Source organism: Diabrotica undecimpunctata, chromosome 2 (genome assembly GCF_040954645.1).
Source record: "Diabrotica undecimpunctata isolate CICGRU chromosome 2, icDiaUnde3, whole genome shotgun sequence".
Taxonomy (NCBI): domain Eukaryota; kingdom Metazoa; phylum Arthropoda; class Insecta; order Coleoptera; family Chrysomelidae; genus Diabrotica; species Diabrotica undecimpunctata.
Window position 1 is genome coordinate 168,306,579 of NC_092804.1, and position 19,110 is coordinate 168,325,688.

A 19,110-nucleotide genomic window follows, 5' to 3' on the forward strand; every position below is an offset into this window, starting at 1 on the left:
CAATCGTTTAAATACACTTTGTGTTATTTTAGAGATTTTTATTCTTACGGTGTTCGACATTTATTAACCAAAAACCAACATTATATTTTTTTATATACAATCCATTCTTTTATTTGATATTTTATCACTTTATTAAAGTTCTATTTGGAAGAAATAAACTGCGCTAAAAAGTCTCATTTAAAAGGCAAAGGAAAGTGTGGCATTCCGTATAAAAAATATTTCAAGCAATATCTCGTTACATGTTGAACTCGATATGAACACTGGGACTATGCCAAAGCCTGGTACTTTTATCCTCTGGAAGTGATGTGTTCTATACCGGTGGTACTGCAGCATACAGCTTATTGCCCACATTTTATTAACTATGACTTTGGCACACACCATTTGTCCCTGTCTGTATATATACCAAGTTTGACCATCGATTTTTTTCCCTGTGAGGGTGGGTTTTAGGGAGAGGCCGCGAAGTAGGAGTGGTATTTGCATATTTTTGGGGTGTCAAAATTATCATTCTCAGTCAAATTCAGCTTGTTCGTATGATTTTTAGAGGTCAAATCTGTGACGACTGGACTAAATCCCAGGCGAAAATAATACCACAAAATAACAACAGATGCTATGGTTCATATTAATTGTTTAAATAGATTTTTGTAGCACCATAATATCGTTTAGAATATTTTTTTTGTTTGCAAGAATTAAGCCGTTGTAATCCCCATTTTTTCTTTATGCAAATCGGGACAGATTGAGCAGATATAAATATCTTCTAAGAATCCTCGATTTCTAGAACAAAATGAAACACGGAGACTGGACACCTACGCCGTCCGATTAAACTTGAATCATTTTTCTTCCACAATTATACACACTTAATAATTTAAACCTGTTGTCCAGTGTAATGACCCGCCAGATGCAAAAGTGTCACTTCTAATTATCTAATCGGGTTTTAGGAACTAACAGTCAAAAGCAGTTACAGATGTTCCACTTCGAAGTAATATTTAAAAATATACGAGTAAATTCTTAGATTTGATTTTAGTCAGACAATTTTTAAATAAAATACATTAGTGTAGTTTGAACGAAAAGATAATTTTTTTAGTAATTTAGAAATAAATATTAAAACAAGTACAGCAGAGTTCTGATTATCCGGGTTATAATTTCCCACCATTCAAATTGCATTTTTAAGGTTTTATGGAAATAGCGTCATTGTAAATCACTCGACGGAAACTCCCTCCACTAGACGACCAAAGGACCGACTTTTCAATAACTCGATGAAGCCCTTTCCCAGTGTTTTCTGCAGAAATGATCGAAGGAAGTACCAATCTCTGGGCCAATGTGCCAAGAGAAGATTTTTCCCGAACACTTAAAAATCAAAGAACCTTTCAATGCATCCAGTAGGTTAGTTACATTGATTCAAAAACGTCACGGGATTCGTGAGCTTACCATTTAAGGCCAAAAGCTCAGTGCTGCCGGGGAAGCAATGGAGGAATTTTGCTATAAACTGGAGATCATAATTATAGAAAATAATCTTCAACTTTCTCAAATTTATAACGCTGACGAAACGGGGTTATACTGGAGAACAATACTTACAAAAGCCTCAGCTGCACATAACGTGATGAGTGTATACAAAAAGTAAGACCGGATAGCAGTGTTGTTTCAATGCGTCTGGTAGCCGTAGACTGAAGCTGACTGTAAATAGAAATCCTCACGCTTTTTGAAACATGAAATCACAAAATCGTCCTTCACTATTATAACCAGTAAGCTGCCTGATTAACTGGTGACATCTTCCAAAATTGGTTCCATAAAAAGTTCATTGCTGAAGTAAAGTCTTGTTTGAAGAAGAAAAAGTCACCACAAAAGACGCTTCTTCTTCTGGATAATACTGGTGCTCATTCCAATGAGGCAGTCTCTGACGATGGAAATTTCTTTGCCCTTTTTTTTTCTGCAAATGTTACATCAATTGCTCAACCAATAGATCAAGGTGTTATTGAGATAATGGAACGCCTCTAACGAAGAGAATTTGAAAAGATGAAATTTTTACAGTGGCTAATGCAGGGTGTGGAGTCATGTAAAAGAGCTTTTTACAAAATAATAACGCTAGAGGAAAATAAAGCATCATGGAAGAATATTATAATAAAAATACTGCCATAGCTGAGTTAACTGCATTAGTGCGCAACACCGATGAGTTTGAATAAATTGATAAAACCGAGGTTGAGACGTGGACACAGTGTTACAAAGATAAGCCAGATTATCAGCTCCTCAGCAACGACGATGTTTTCAAAAGTGCATATTATGGATATATAAACTCGGATTCGCCAGTAGATTTCAGCGTTGGCTCTTACGGACAATGTTAATCAAATGGAAGAAAACGCTGCAGCGTTGCTATAGTTCATCGTCGGCCTCAACGTGGCAGAGCCGGCTTCGAACTTAACACTCCCTTACACACGGAGCACTTGCAATTTTGCACTAACATTCACTGATTTGCCCTAATGACTGTTCCAGAAAATATTCGGACGTCGTCGTAATACAGTGCTCAACAATTGATAAGGATCATAATTGTTGAGATCCTAGTATGATGACTTAAATAGAATAAATGAAAATAGACGACTTTAATATTCAACTTTTTGCTGACCCTAGTAAAAAATGGCCATAATGGCAAAATTTATTTTATTTCGTTTAAAATTGATAATAAAGTCGGGGTTTTAATATTACTTTAATTATATTAAATTTTTACAAACTTCGGCTATTTCTGGAGTAAAATATTACTTCGATCCTTCTCAATTGTTGAGCACTGTTGTATTTGACGAATAGAAAATTTCTTACATCTCTTGTTATCATATTTACGGAAATGGATGTTTGGAGACCTTTTGAATAGAATTGAAATGAACAGAAAGAAAATGCCACGATTAGTAGATAAGTCAAAAATATATAGAGGAAACATCATTTATATTTTAGTATTATTTATACAAGGTGTTTCATTAACAGTTATCCATATAGTAACTGGAGATACCTTAGCACAAAATACGAAGATTTAAGCGATAAGCGCTGGGTGTTGGCGATAGGACAGTCTGGAAAATTCGTCAGGAAGGATTGGATCATAATGGAGACTTACCCAAAATTCTGAAAAACCCACGTAAACGGACCAAAAAGGAAACCAATCGGGAGTTTACCTACGATAAGAATATCAGGAGCCAATTGAGAAGACTTGTTCACATGGAATTTTTCTTAAAGAACATACCTCCCATAATCAAAGCTATCCTGGATGCCGTTAATTTACACGAACATTTGCCTAAATTTTCCAAAAGTACTCTATATCGACTATTGCGAGAGATGGGGTTTGTTTATGAAAAAAGAGGAAAGAAAGCAGTAATGATGGAACGTCCTGACATAATAAATTGGAGGCATAAATTTCTTAGAAAAATACAGAATTATCGAAATCAAGGATACAATATTTTCTATTTGGATGAAAGTTGGGTAAATATCGGACATACAGTAAATAAGGTATGGATGGATTCAACCATAACCAGTTATAAGGATACATTTTTAAAAGGCTTGACTACTGCTCTAAATGATCCAAAACAAAGAGGTCCGAGATTTGTCTTGTTACATGTTGGATCTGATAGAGGTTTTCTACCAAATTCAGAATGTGTATTTTTAGCAAAAAAAGATTCAGGCGACTACCATGACGAAATGAACGGCGAGTCTTTCGAAGACTGGTTTAAAAATAAACTAATCGCAAACCTCCCAAAAGGAGAGAAAAATATGGTAGTAATGGATAATGCTCCATATCATTCATGCAAACAAAATTTCCCAAGAAGCTCCTGGAACAAACAACAAATTTAAGAATGGTTACGAGAGAAGGATATATTTTATGAAGAAGATTATTTAAAGTCAGAACTATTGGATGTAGCAAACAAGTAGCGTTTAGGCTACATAAATTTTTATTCTTTTATTAGCGTAATTTTATTCTTTGGTGTATACACACTTTTCTTTGTAATAATTGTTGAGACTGTTAATAGTAATAATGAATCCAAGTTGGTATATATCCTGTCGGTATATAAATTAACAATTTAAATTTGTAGCCACTACGGAGCTACGAATTTTTTTAGTAGCCGTTTCCCTAGTAGACTCCGTTCTGTTGTTACACCCTGTATAATTTAGTAAAAAAGATTTCAAAGAAAATAGTTTTATTAAATTTTGTGTAATTTGCAAAATCTTGAAGTTGTAAATAATGTTACATTTACTTCTAATAGGATTGCATGATTTGATGTTATCGTACAGGAGGGCCAACGCGGTCCTCTATCACACCTGCAGACTATGAACGTGCCTAGCGGCCTAAGCGGCAACGTCGCTTCTCATAAGCACTGTACTCTAATCCTCTCGTGAATTTGTCTTTAGATATAGATTTTCTTTAAACCCAATATAACTACTACAATATACGTCGTCTACCAGGACTTTGCAAACGTTCCAAAAATTTCACCGAATGCACGAGTATTATAAAGATGATTCACTTAAAAAGTACGTGAAGGAAAGTTGACACATACAATAAATAAACCGATTTAAGTTTACTAATGGCATCGTTGAATTATACCACATCCTTTTTGTGGGATACTAATTGTGTAAAAGGTACACACAATTATTTATTTATTGCAATTATTAATTCCGGGAAAATACCGTATTATTTATTTTGGTAATTTATTCAACAACAATAGTGGTAACCATTGAGATTTAGTCTTGACAGTTAATATAAATATAGGAAGGTAAATATCCGTCACTGTTTTAATATCAAACTAAAAGCAAACAATTGTATTATTTCTTAACACTTTCTATTGACCTTATACATTTTTATATCCTTATTTATATTTCTTGCTCTAAATGTTAACTTTTAGAAGCTTTTTCAACTAAAAAAAAGAAAGACTTATTCAAATTTGAATTAACCAAAAATAGTATAATAACAGTCCATGATGTAACAGTTGCAAACAATCTAGTTTTTAAGTTAAAATTTGTTGTTAAAAACGGTTTAAAAAGGAATGAATTTTTAGCTTGTAAGCATTGATAACAACTTTGACATTTTTAAGTCATACCCTTGTATGTAAGCTCAATAAAAAGCTGGTGAAAAACACTTTTCAAAAAAAATCAGAACCTTCTATGAACAATAGGAAACTAGATACCATTTTTTTCTTAAAACCATATTTCCATTGTTTATAAACATCATTACCCAGCCCTTTGCGTCCACTGCTGGACATGGGCCTCCCTCATTTTTGTCCATTGTGCTCTATCCGCAAAGATAGGGCCAGTGGCAAGACATTGGGTGGTGGAGTTATGGTAGCATTAAAAAAGAAATTTATTGTAGAAAGTATTAAAGTTAATTGTAATATAATTGTTGAGTGCTTGTTACTTAAGGTAAGGTTTAAAACATATTCATTCTATGTCTCCTGTGTATATATACCTCCTGGTACAGGGTTAGATATTTATGAAGAACTTTTAGAACTTTATAACCAAGTATTGTCAGAAAATGTTAATATTATCATATTTGGAGATTTTAATATTCCTGGATTTATTAACTTAAGTTGTGAAAAGAGCAGCTTGCTTAAAGAATTTCAAAATCTAAACAATTTAAATCAATATAATACAATTTCAAATTGTAAAAATAAACTGCTTGATCTTATACTGTCAAACATATCCATAACCAATCTAACTAGGTCTGGGTCTCCTTTGGTACCTGAAGATTATTATCACCCGGCACTAGAAATGTTACTAGAATATAAAGATAGTTCATACACTGAGAGTAATATACAACAGTCTTATAGGTATGATTATGCCAGGGGGGACTTTAATCTTCTGTATCAATTAATAAGGGACACTGACTGGTCAGATATGTATAATTGTATAACTGCTACAGATTGTATTAATCAATTTTACGATAAATTGTATGACTGCATTGATCAAGCCATCCCAAAAAAAATTATTAAAAATAGACAAAAACAGAAATATCCAGCTTATTTTAGTATAAACCTTATTAAAAAAATCAGACAAAAAAACAAATTAAGCAAACATATAAAAATAAGGAAAGCTAGTGCTATCGATAACAATAAATTCAAGAGTCTTAGAAATACTATTAAAAAGCAAATCAAAAATGAATTTATGCAGCATCAAAATAATATTGAAGATAACATTTTATTTTGCATGACCCAAATAGTTTTTGGACATTCATAAGAAGTAGGAGACAAACCAGCGGTTTTCCTCACGAGATGTCTTTAAATGATCATACATATACAGGCCCTCAGGATATTGCCATGGCTTTCTCTCATCATTTTAGCTCAATTTATCAGGTATCATCCACACATCAGGGTAGTTCACAGGGATCTTTCAACTTTTCAGTTATTAGTGAAGAAGATGTGAAGGTTAGTATAACAAAATTAAAGCCAAAAAAGGCCACAGGTAGTGATAATATCCCTGCCTATATCTTTAAAGGATGTTCTGATATATTTCAAAAGCCATTATCACATCTATTTAATCTATCTCTTAAAACTAACACCTTTCCAGACAAACTCAAAGAGGCTACCATTACTCCAGTTTTTAAATCAGGTAATAGAAACAATATAGAAGACTATCGTCCTATAAGTATCCTTAATTCCCTGGCTAAAATATTTGAATCTATTCTTTATATGAATATACTGAAAAATTTTGAAAATGAATTTGCTCCAGAACAACATGGTTTCTTGCCTGGGTTATCCACAACTAGTAATCTGTGCATTCTGTCTAATTTTGCTAGTGAGGCAATAAATAATAAACTCCAATTAGATTTAATAATGACTGACTGCTCAAAGGCCTTTGATATGGTTGACCATGGCATTCTTTTATCGAGATTGAATGAGTTTGGTTTTTCGCATGATTTTTTTTTCGCATTTTATAAAATCGTATGTGGATTCAAGGTTTCAACGAGTCAAAATTGGTAGGTGTTTATCAGATAAATTTCAGGCTACATCTGGTGTCCCCCAAGGGAGCAACTTAGGGCCTTTGTTTTTCTTAATTTTTGTCAACTCACTACCACAATCTCTTAAATTTTCTTCTAGTTTGATCTATGCTGATGATTTTAAGCTTTTTAAGACTATACATACTTTAAATGATTGTCAGTTACTACAGCAGGACCTGACCTCAGTTGTGGAATGGGATAGGGACAACAATATGATCTTGAATATTAAGAAGTGTGGAGTCATATCTTTTACTCGCAAAATCGACTACATTCAAAATAATTATAGAATTGACAATTGTGTAGTATCTAGGAAAACCAAATGTAAAGATCTGGGAATATACTTACAGGCTAACATGAAATTTAATGAACACTATATAAATATTGTTAATAAGGCGTACAAAATATTGGGATTTGTAATAAGAAATTCCAAACACTTTAGTATAAACACAACCATTAGACTATATAACGCTTTAGTCAGACCAAACTTGGAATATGCATCAGTGGTATGGACTCCTGAAGCCAAAGTTCATGTTAATCATATAGAAAAGGTACAAAAAAGATTTCTAAGATATTTATACCTTAAGAAATACAATGTGTATACTCACCTTACGCCATCAAAAGAGTTGCTTCAAATATTTGGCTTGCAGTCATTAGAGCAAAGAAGAAACATGCATTGTGTTGTGTTTATTCATAATATCATTAACAATGTTAAATATAAGACATGTGGTTTGATCAACTTTATTAGGTTTCATGTGCCAAAGGTCAACCTAAGGGTAAACAGTAATGACCTATTTTCTGGTAGTCCATATAATTCTTGTGCAATAATAAACTATATGCAATATCAGTGTAATGAGTTAATAAAGATCTGTGATATAGACCTCTTTACCTGTAGTGTAAGGAATATAAAAAAATGTTATGAATAGATAAGTAATGGACTGAATTTTAAAATTTTATTAACTTGTGTCTTTTTTTTAATGTGTTTTACTTTCTGTGTTTTTATTTTGTACTTGTGTGTATATTGTAGTATATTGTATTTTTTGTGTGTATATTTTTATACCAAGTAATGAGCACTCTTACATGTAATTACTACCTAGGTGGTGTTTGTAAGTTTTAATAAATAAATAAATAAATAAATAAATCTTGAGCACTTTTCATCCAATTTTTTGACATTTTCTTGAGATCATCAGTCCAACGAGTAGGGGGTCTTCCTCTACGTCTTTTGTCTAGGCAACACACATTGGTCAAATGTTTTACGTTTTAAATATGTAAATTGGTATATCGTTTTTAAAGATGTCTTTGAGTTTTCCGTAGGCTGCCCATACTAGGTTTATTCTTCTTCATAGTTCGCGTGTTTGGTTGTCTCTTGTGATCTTTATTTCGTGTCAAAGGTATATGTATTTTTCCACCAGCTCTACTCGTTGTCTCCAATATTGATATTTCCGCTAGGTACTAGGTTTGTCATGAATTTTGTTTTGGAAATGTTTATTTTAAGACCCGCACTGGCACACACTAACTGAAGTTCATGTAGCATATCTCCTTTAGGTTGCCCGAGAACAAAACTATGTCGTCTGCAAATTTTAAATTTGTTAATTTTCTACAAGTTTTTTACAAGCATATTCTAGTACTGCGGTAAAAAGTTTAGGCGATAGGGTATCACCCTGTCGGACTCCTCTGCCGATTAAGATATGATCCGTATTTTTATGTAGTTTCACCGACATAGTTGCGTTATTGTATGTATTGTAAATTAACTTTGTATATCGGTACCGGTAGTCAATGCGGCATGCTTGTAGTGCTTCCAAGATTTTGTCAAATTCTACCGTGTCAAAGGTTTATGGAAATGTATAAAAGCCATAACGAGTGGTCGATTATATTCGATAGTCTTTTCTATTACCGTTTTAATGCTGTGTACTCTGTAGGTGATCATTTGTTCCAAATCCGGTACGAATTCTCACTTGCTCTATTGGCTAGTAGAAATCAAATTTTTTCTCAAGACGATTCGTTACTATTCTTGTAAGGAGTTTGTATAGGTGACTAAGAAGACTTATAAATCTGTAGTTTTCTAATTCATGGGGATCTTGTTTTTTGTACAATAGAATTAATTCAGCATTGTGCCATTTGTCGGGTATATTACTGTCCAAAAGGCAATGTTAAAAAGGTTTTTTATTTTCTTAAGCAGATCAAAATGGACAAATATCAGATAAAGACAAGATAATTAAGATAGTCGAAGAATGTTACATAGAACTATGTAAAGAAAAAGATAAGAAAGATGATATCAAGTTGAAAAAAGTGCAAAATTTGGGTTCAAAGGACATTCCACAAATAAAAATTGAAGAGGTCTGAAAGTCTTCCAATAGATATACCTCTCATTAAGCACATCTAGATATGCAGACGACACAACTTTAATACCTGCATCCGAAAAAGAAATGTCAAGCCTGCTACAGCTAGTGGAAACCAAAAGCAATAGATGTGGTCTCTAGATCAATAAACAAAAAATAAAAATGGTGATAATCTATTACTCAAACTCACTGTAAACTACCGGATCCTTGGACCAGTTTGAAATGGTTAACGAGTACAATTGTCTATGATCCTAGATTAGTAATGCAGGCTCTTGTGAAACTGAAATACGTAGGAAAATAGAAATGATCAAAAATGATATGAATCGATTACCAAAACTATGGAAAAATTACTCTTTGTCGAGGAACACCACAATGAGTTTGATACGTGACATGGACAATGAAATCGAACAATAGGAAAAGAATTAACGCCTTCGAGATGTGATGCTGGAGAAGAACGCATCAAATATCGTGGACAGAGCACAGAATAAATCACCCAATCCTCCTATAGACTAGACTCTCCTCCATTTGTCTCACAGGCATCTTAAATTTTTTTGGACATATCGCAAGAAGCAATAATGATAATTTAAAAAAACATAATTTCGAGAAACGTTTAAGGTGGCAGAGGCAGAGGTCGCTCACCCACTTGATGGACAAAGCCAGTGACATGACAATCTCTAAGGCCATGAGGGCAGCCATGAGTAGAAGCAGATGTACTCAGAAGCACTCAGTAATGACGAAGCGACTAGAGAGAAAGAGTGTGAGTGAGAGAGAAATAAAGAGACAGAGAGAGAGAAAAGGAGAGTGTGTGTGGATCTTGTGTGCTTCTATGTAAATCCCAGTATATCCCTGGATTGTGATACCCTTTGGCAGGTACTTACATAGGTTTTAAAAAAATCTAGTTAGAAGAAAGCAAGTCGGAGGATGTATAATGTCTTGAAACCATTTAATATGATTATATTACAAAAATTACTGTTTAGATAATATATATTGAATCACTGTTGGTATTTAGCAAGTAGTAATATATGATATTTGCGAATATATAAGTCTGTTTTAAACCTAATCAAACTCAACTAATCCTTTTCTGAAATATTTATGAGTGTATGAGTGTTCACCACTACAAAAGGATATCTCACAAAAATTTATTTGAAATTCTACTAACTTCACAGAATAAATTTGTCACTCGGTATTACGAATGACCTCACTGGATTTTACTATTGAAGTAATATATATATTTTTTAAGTTTATTTATGAATTACTATTCGTAAAACTATTGAAACATTATTACCGTTAACACTGATTTAGTCATGGTTATATTTTTGAGTGGGTTGTAAAAAAAGTTCTGGTTTAAATAACTATTAACAATTAAAAACCTTTCAACTCACATCACTTTATTTTTAAACATATTGTATGGAATATAACGTCGTCTATTTCAATGTTGTTGATGGATACGCCATAAACATAATTTATTTTCTTTTTTTTTTTAATTGGTAATATTTTCTACGGACATCCAATGTACAGTTGTACTGTATCTCACAGTACAACTACTTGGGAACTATAACCAATGAGTCGTGGGACAATACTTAAGAGATTAAATGTTGCATCGGAAAGGCAAAATTTGCGTTGTTGACTATGAGCTCTGTGTTGAAGAGCCATGACCTCATCCTAGAAACAAAAATAAGGCTCCTTAAATATTACGTGTACTCAGTACTTGTACAGAGTAGAAAGTGGACATTGAAGGCGGAAACTCTATCAAAACTTTAGGCTTCTGAGCTATGGTTATACAAAAGGATCCTGAAAATACCGTGGACAGACAAAGTCACTAATGAAGAAGTACTACGGAGGATGAACACAACCGCGGATTTGGTCAACATCGTGGCCGTAAGCTGCATTATTTGGGACATATAATGAGAAATCAAGGCAGATATGAGCTACTTCAATGCATTTTGACAGGTAAAATGGAAGAAAAAAGGGCCCCAGGACGAAGAAGAATATCCTGGCTTGCTTACCTGAGAGCATGGTATAGAAAGACCTCAACACAGCTATTCCGTATAGCAACCAACAAAGTCATCATAGCCAGAATGATCGCCAATATTCGCAAGCGAACAGGCACCCTAAGAAGAAGAAGAATTTTAAGTTTCTCCTTTCTTCGATAACCTTTACGTCATAAGACATCTAAGAATTTCTTGATTTTGTTTTTTGTCAGATTTCGTTGTTATTAATTTATTATTATAATGTATATTATAATAATATAAATTAATAATTATTAATAATAATAATAAGGCGCATAAACCACCTGACAACAAGAAAAAATGCGCACCTGGATGGAATATGTCGACAATACAGCGTCGAACTGTTGGTTGACATCAGGAAAGATGTTTCCCGAGACTAAGGGATTCCTACTTGCCATTCAGGATCAGGTTATTCCAAATAAAAATTACCTGAAATATATTGTTAAAGATCTAAAGTCCAAAATGACAAATGCCGATATGGATGCCAAGCCCAAGAAACCATCCAACATCTTACCGGTGGCTGCCAGGCATTTGTCGGTGCCAGTAAGAACGCCATGACTCAGTAGGAAAGATTATCCACCAAGAACTAGCTGACAAACTGGGATTTCTTCAAATCGACCATCTTCTTTATTACCAATACGTCCCTGACAGAATGCTTGAAAATGACAACTACAAGCTATACTGGGACCGCACAGACCAACCAGTGGTGCATAATAGACCGGATCTCATACTAGGCAAACAACACTTATTTATGTGGCGATACCCAACACCAATAATTTACGTGTTAAATACAACGAAAAGATCGCCAAGTACAGAGATCTAGAAATACAAATCAGGAGACAATGGAGAATGGAAAGTACCCAGACAGTACCTATTATTCTATCTACTACTGGTGTTATTCCCAAAAACCTCCTAGATAACATAAAACAGCTGGGTCTAAATGAACACCACTATAACGCCATGCAGAAAGCTGTACTCCTTGCGACGTCCAGATGTGTACGAAAATTTTTCGGAGATACTCCAACATACCAAGTCACCTAGGGCTCGATAACACGGAAAGAGTCTCACCAGAGCTCAACCCTTTTGATATCGTAGGTATCTGGGATGAGTGAATTTCCCCTTAGAGGGAGTGTGAGCCGTATGGCTAAATCTGAGAATTATACTCTCCTATTGAAAAGTAGTTTCAGATATTATTTTTCAAAGGATCCACCCGGTTCACATAGAAATAACAATACAAACCCATGGAATATATACCTAGGGTATGTAATCCAGGGTACCAGGTATGAAAATGTTGGTGCAGTGTTGGAGAATCGAAAAGCGGCAGAATTATATGTTAAATAAAATTAATATTAAAGCGGATACATCGTATTGATAACTTACTGATTTACTTATAAATTATGGATTTCTATCTCTTCCTCTTCTTCTGTGTCAGTTTCGTTGTCCGACCCGATTGGAATGATTATAGATAATAGACAGATAAGTTTTTAAATGTTATTATCAACAGTCCAAATTCTTTCTTCCTATTTTTTTACGTGATTTACAACATTGGTCCAGTTATCTTTCGTTACGTTTTTTACGGAATTTAATAAAAATTGAATATTGTTAGTTAAGTTTTCATAGAACTCTTCCATTGTATATATTCTCCAATTTTATGTGCATATTTTTTCGATATAATAAACATCTTAAAATGTTAAATAGCTGTAATCATAACCACGAAAAGACTTCCTTGAAACATTTTTGATGATTAATTAAAAATATTACCAAAACAAATTAATGCATTTAAGAAACTAATATTTCAAGGAGCACACTAAAATCTAAGATTTGATTTATTGATCATTGAAGTTACAAATTAGTTACATCATTTTAAAAAATTCCACATGAAACGAATTGTATTGGTTTAGGTAGAAAGATAAGGTTGGAAAAAAAAACAAAAAAATATTTCGTAATAGTCAATTAAAATTATTTTGATGTATACAATATATTGTGTGTTTGTAATATAGTGTCCTAGAATCTTCAGAACTATCTCTACACAGAGAACTCCGACACAAAACACAAAATTGTTAGGTAGGTATCTTTTATATTTACACGTAAAATATCATAAAAAAACTGCTTTCGTCTTTTATAAATTACCTTCATAGCGATCAATATCATAGATATTGCTTTCTTCTTCTTCTTTTTCTTCTTCTTCGGCTTTTCCCATTATGAGATCGCCGTTTTCGTCCTCCACAGCACTCTATTCTCCCAGTCACCTTCTCTGAGGTCTCTATCTATCATATCATTTCCGACGTATGTTTTCCATCTTGTAGCAGGTATTCCTCTCCGTCTTCTTCCCGGCGGGTCCCAGTTTAATATTCTTTTCGGCCACCTATGCTCTGGCATTCTTTGTACATGCCCGTACCACTGCAGGGCTCTGTTTTCCCAACTTTTTTGTAATTGAGCATTTTACTTCCATTCTGTTCCATATTTCCTCCGTTCTTATTCTATCCGCTCTTGTGATTTGTAGATGTCTTCTCATAAAGTCCAGTTCAACTCTTCTTATTTCATTTCGTATTGTTGTTGTCATTGGCCATACTTCCGCTCCATATAGAGTAATATTCATCACTATGCTTTGAAAGATCCTCTTTTTGTTTTCTTTGGTTAGAGTGTTGTTCCATATCACTCCATGAAGTGCTCTTGTGGCTTGTTTTCCCTGTGCTATTTTCATTTCTATATCTTTCATACAAGTACCATCTCGGCTAATCATTAACCCTAAATACTTAAAAGCCTTACAACTCTTAATAGTCTCTTCTTCTAAACTTAAGTTCAAATCTGCAACCTCGGGTCCAATACATAAGTATTCGGTCTTGCACATATTTATCTTGAGTCCCCAAAGTTCATATTCTTCCTTTAATTTCCTTATCATGCCCGTACCACTGCAGGGCTCTGTTTTCCCAACTTTTTTGTAATTGAGCATTTTACTTCCATTCTGCTTCATATTTCCTCCGTTCTTATTCTATCCGCTCTTGTGATTTGTAGATATCTTCTCATAAAGTCCAGTTCAACTGTTCTTATTTTATTTCGTATTGTTGTTGTCATTGGCCATACTTCCGCTCCATATAGAGTAATATTCATCACTATGCTTTGAAAGATCCTCTTTTTGTTTTCTTTGGTTAGAGTGTTGTTCCATATCACTCCATGAAGTGCTCTTGTGGCTTGTTTTCCCTGTGCTATTTTCATTTCTATATCTTTCATACAAGTACCATCTCGGCTAATCATTAACCCTAAATACTTAAAAGCCTTACAACTCTTAATAGTCTCTTCTTCTAAACTTAAGTTCAAATCTGCAACCTCGGGTCCAATACATAAGTATTCGGTCTTGCACATATTTATCTTGAGTCCCCAAAGTTCATATTCTTCCTTTAATTTCCTTATCATATATTCCATATCCTCCCTGTCTTGTGCAAAAATGACTTGATCATCTGCGAAAAGTAGTGAATGTAATATATTCTCTTTTACTGGTATGCCCATTGTTCCGCATTTTCTATACCATCTTTTCAAAGCCTGATCTACATATATGTTAAAAAGTGTAGGTGAGAGACCACATCAAGGTTTGAGGCCTTTTGTTGCGGTGATTGTTTTTGTTATTTCATTACCTAACTTTATTTGCACTTGTGTTTCTTTATACAGTCTTTGTGTTATATTCACTATTCACCCATTTCTCTCTAACGCGCATTCTTCACATTGCTTCCCATAGTTGTTTCCTGGGCACGCTATCGTATGCTTTCTCTAAGTCGATAAAGGTCATATGTGTTTCAATGTTTTTTTCTTTGTTCTTTTCAATCACCTGTCTCATAATGAATAGATTATCTAAACATGATCTGGCTTTTCGGAATCCGGCTTGTTCTTCGCTATAATGGTCCATGTGTTGTTCTAGTTTTTCTTTTATAACTGATGAAAAGATTCTTGCTATTGAAGGCATTACACTGATTACTCTGTAGTTATTTGGAGACCTTTTGTCACCTGTTTTGAAAATGGAGGACATGTATAAATTCCACTCATCGGGAATCTTCTCTCCTGCTTCGATTTTATTGAACAACATTCGTATAAAGGATACTATCCCTGCGCCTCCATATTTCAGCAGTTCCATTCCAGTTTTTGGATTTCTTTAGTGCTTTATTTATATCTTCCTCTGTAATTTCTGCTTCCTCAGTTATTATTGTCACAGGGTCGTATGAGATATACTCCGGCCTATTCTCCTGCAATAATTTTGTGTAATGCTTTGTCCACTCTTTTGATGTAATTATCTGTATGGTATTTTTACTTCGTTTATTACTTCTGATGTTTTTTATTTTTTTCCATGCTTCCGTTGATCTGTTATAACAGATATTGCTTTTAAAACGAATATTTTTGTCTCAGATATTTCAGCCATTTTAATGTAGTTTACATGATAACTTGTCGAATATGCTAGTTTTTTGTTTTTAGCTTAAAACTTTTAATTTTTTACTGTGTTTCAAGGTATTTTGTTCAATCAATAATCTTTATTCTTTTTTAATTTGATTTTATCCCTAAAAGACTAAATATATTCGTGTTCTCGTAGTTTAACCCTCTTATGCATCAATTTTTGTTGAAAAATTTTTCCTGAAAAATTCAGGAAAGTTAGATTTTGCACTTACGAACACAAATGTACTGATACAAAACTTGATATTACTGCCAGGTATACCTCTAAAAGGAAAAAACAGACATCCGCCGTAAGGCGGACTTGTGCAGTAACCATGCATTAAGGTAACAGCATTTAATTTTTTTTTAATTATCAAACTAAGATTAAGTAAATAACATCATATTGAATTTATTGTTTATTATGAAAATCGTAAAAACATGTTTTTGTGGTTGAATACATAAAGATAAATTGCATTTTATACAATATGCTTGTGTTTCGGATGTGCATTTTGTAAATTTGCACTGTTTTTTTTACCAGTACGATAGCGAAATACACACCAGTGGCCTATTTGATCGTAAAGGATGTCGTTTGACTGGAGCCATGCCACACAAGCAGAGCGATTCAGCTACTTGTGTTCTGAACACTGGCAACTCAATTTTTGTGATACAGTAGGTAAGCGTTGATCACCTCCACATCTATGAGGTGGTAAGAAATACGATTATTCCATTGTCTGGTCTTCATATGAATGCGATACCGACCTAATGGTCCATCCATCAAATCAACACCTCCCATATGCCGATTATATTCTTTGATGATCTATGGGCAATCGATTTCATCGTGAACTCTTTTTTTTTCTGTACCACCGTCTAATTTTTTGGGACTGTACGCTATCATTTTTGGATGCAAATGGTTTCACGCCAACATAAGTCGACGAAAGCCGCACATATTTTGTATCGTTCCAAAATACAGAGGTAATGTCTATACCATATGCGTTACCAACAAATTCTTCTGAATAGCCACGGACAACTTTTTTCTGTTTGCAAATCTGCGTTGGTCGATAATTTGCAACTGGGTACTCTGTTTACTACTTTACTACACTCCCAAAGAAGTATTGAAATTGTCAAAGTATAAAATGTCTTCTTCTTCTTCCTACTTTATAAATAGGCAAAATGCCTGTTTTACTTCGGTTTTTAGCCTGAATTGACGTTTTCTGACCATCTTTTCCTCGGTCGTCCCAATAATCTTCTTCCATTTGGCGATTTGTCTCTTGCTATTCGTACTATTCTATTTTCTGTCATTCTTTCAATGTGTTGATTCTTCTTTTGGTCCACGCGTTTATTTCCTCTATACCACATCTCGCTCGTATTTCCTCACTTCTTACTCTGTCTCTTAGAGTTTGGTTTGTTATTTTTCGTAAGACTTTTATTTCTGTTGTTTCCAGTAGTCTTTGAGTTTTCGCCGTATCTGCTCTTGTTTCCGCTGTGTACGTCATTATCGGTCTTATTGTTGATTTATATATCCTGGTTTTCGTTTCCGTTGTGAGGTATTTGTTTCTCCAGATTGTGTTGTTGAGACATCCTGCTGCTCTGTTTGCCATGTACACTTGTTTTTGTACTTCTTCTTCCACTTTTCCGTAGCTTGACAGTTTTATTCCCAAGTATTCAGTTTCCATCACTTGTTCTATTATTTTGTTATTTACGACTAGTTTACATCTTCTCGGTTCCGCTGATATCACTATCGCTTTAGTTTTCTCTGTTGTAAATTTCATGTTGTATATGAGCGCCGTATCTTGGAATTCTTTAATTAATCTTTGTAGGTCATCTTCATTTTCGGCTGTTATTATGGCGTCGTCGGCGTAGCATATTATCCTTATTTACTTATCGAATCTCCTTGTCTAATGCCAGTTTCATATTTCATAGGTTGCGATAGTTTTCCTTTACATCTTACCATAGCTATGTTATCTTTATATTCTCAATGGTTTTTACTAAATCCAGTGATATTCCCTTTTCATATAATAAATGTATCGCGTCCCGAATTCTCACTCTATCAAACGCTTTCTTCAAATCTATCAGACACATATATGCTGGTTTGTTGTATTCCAGCGACTTTTCTTTTATTTGTCTTATTACAAAAACTGCATCCTTGCATGATCTTCCTGTCCGAAATCCTTGCTGTTCCTCTTGCAGAGATATTCGTTCGTTTATTTTTGTCGCTATTATTTTTGTTGTCAATTTGAGTGTTGTATTTAATAGATTTATTGCTCGATAATTGTTGGGATCTTTCTTATCTCCTTTTTTGAAGAACATCACCATGATCGCTCTCCTCCATTCATCTGGTATTCTGTTCGTGGTGATTATTTTATTAATAAGAAGTTGCAGTTGTTGTACAAGATGATCACCTCCATATTTTAAGAGTTCATTTGGTATTTGATCTTCTCCTGGCGACTTTCTGTTTTTTAATTTGTTTATTCCTTCTTTCACATCGTTTTGGGAGATTTCGGTTTTTTCCTCAGTTTATTATATTTGGCGTTTCTGGTAAAGGTTCTTCGCTTTGTTTTTTAAACATTTCTGTCAGGAAGGCCACCCATGTATCCTCTTGTATGTGTTCTATTTCAACTAGTTCTTTCATTTCGCTTCTTTGTTGTCTTATGAAGCGCCATACTTGTTTCTGTTGTCCATAGAAATCCATCTCTAGTCCTTTTGTGAATCTTTCTCAGTAGTCTGTTTTTGTTTTTCTTACCATTTGATGAGTTTCAGTTCTTATTCTTTTATACTACTACTACTACTAAGGATTTCCACAGTTTTCACTGTCTTCCTTCACTCAACCGTTTTCTCCAATTTTCCCTGTCATTCCAGTCTCCATCTCGCAGGGTTCTTTTCTCCATAGCCTCGTCGATTTCATCTCTGAATGACCTTCGGGGTCTTCCTCTCTTTCTTCTTCCAATCGGGCTCCATTCTGTGATTTTGTTTATCCAGCGTCCTCTGTCCGCTCTTCTGACGTGGCCGTACCAGGATAGTCTCTTCTCCTCTATATAGTCGATTATGTCTGCTTGCACTCCGCTTAATCTCTGCGTTTTCAATTCTGTCTCTTTTTGTAAGTCTACAGCTTCTCCTCAGGAACTCCATTTCTACTGCTCTTATTCTACCTCTATTTCTCTTGTTTATTGTCCAGTTTTCGGACCCATATGTCAGGATACTTCTTGTCAGGGTATTATATATTCTCTTTTTTGTCTTTATCGTAATGTTCTTATCCCACAACACTGAGTTTAGTTGTCTTATACAGTTTCTTGTTTGTCTCAGTCTGTTGTTTATATCTTCTTCTGTTGTTCCCTGGTTCGATATTATGGTTCCTAAATACTTGAATTTATCTGTACCATTTATTTGTCTTCCC

General features: G+C 34.1%; 1 protein-coding gene across 3 annotated transcripts in view; it reads right to left on the reverse strand.

The window, feature by feature from the left end:
* The window catches only part of Sarm (sterile alpha and armadillo motif), a 368,252-nt gene that overhangs the window by 262,145 nt on the left and 86,997 nt on the right, over positions 1–19,110 (reverse strand). The gene's annotated exons all lie outside the window — the stretch shown is intronic.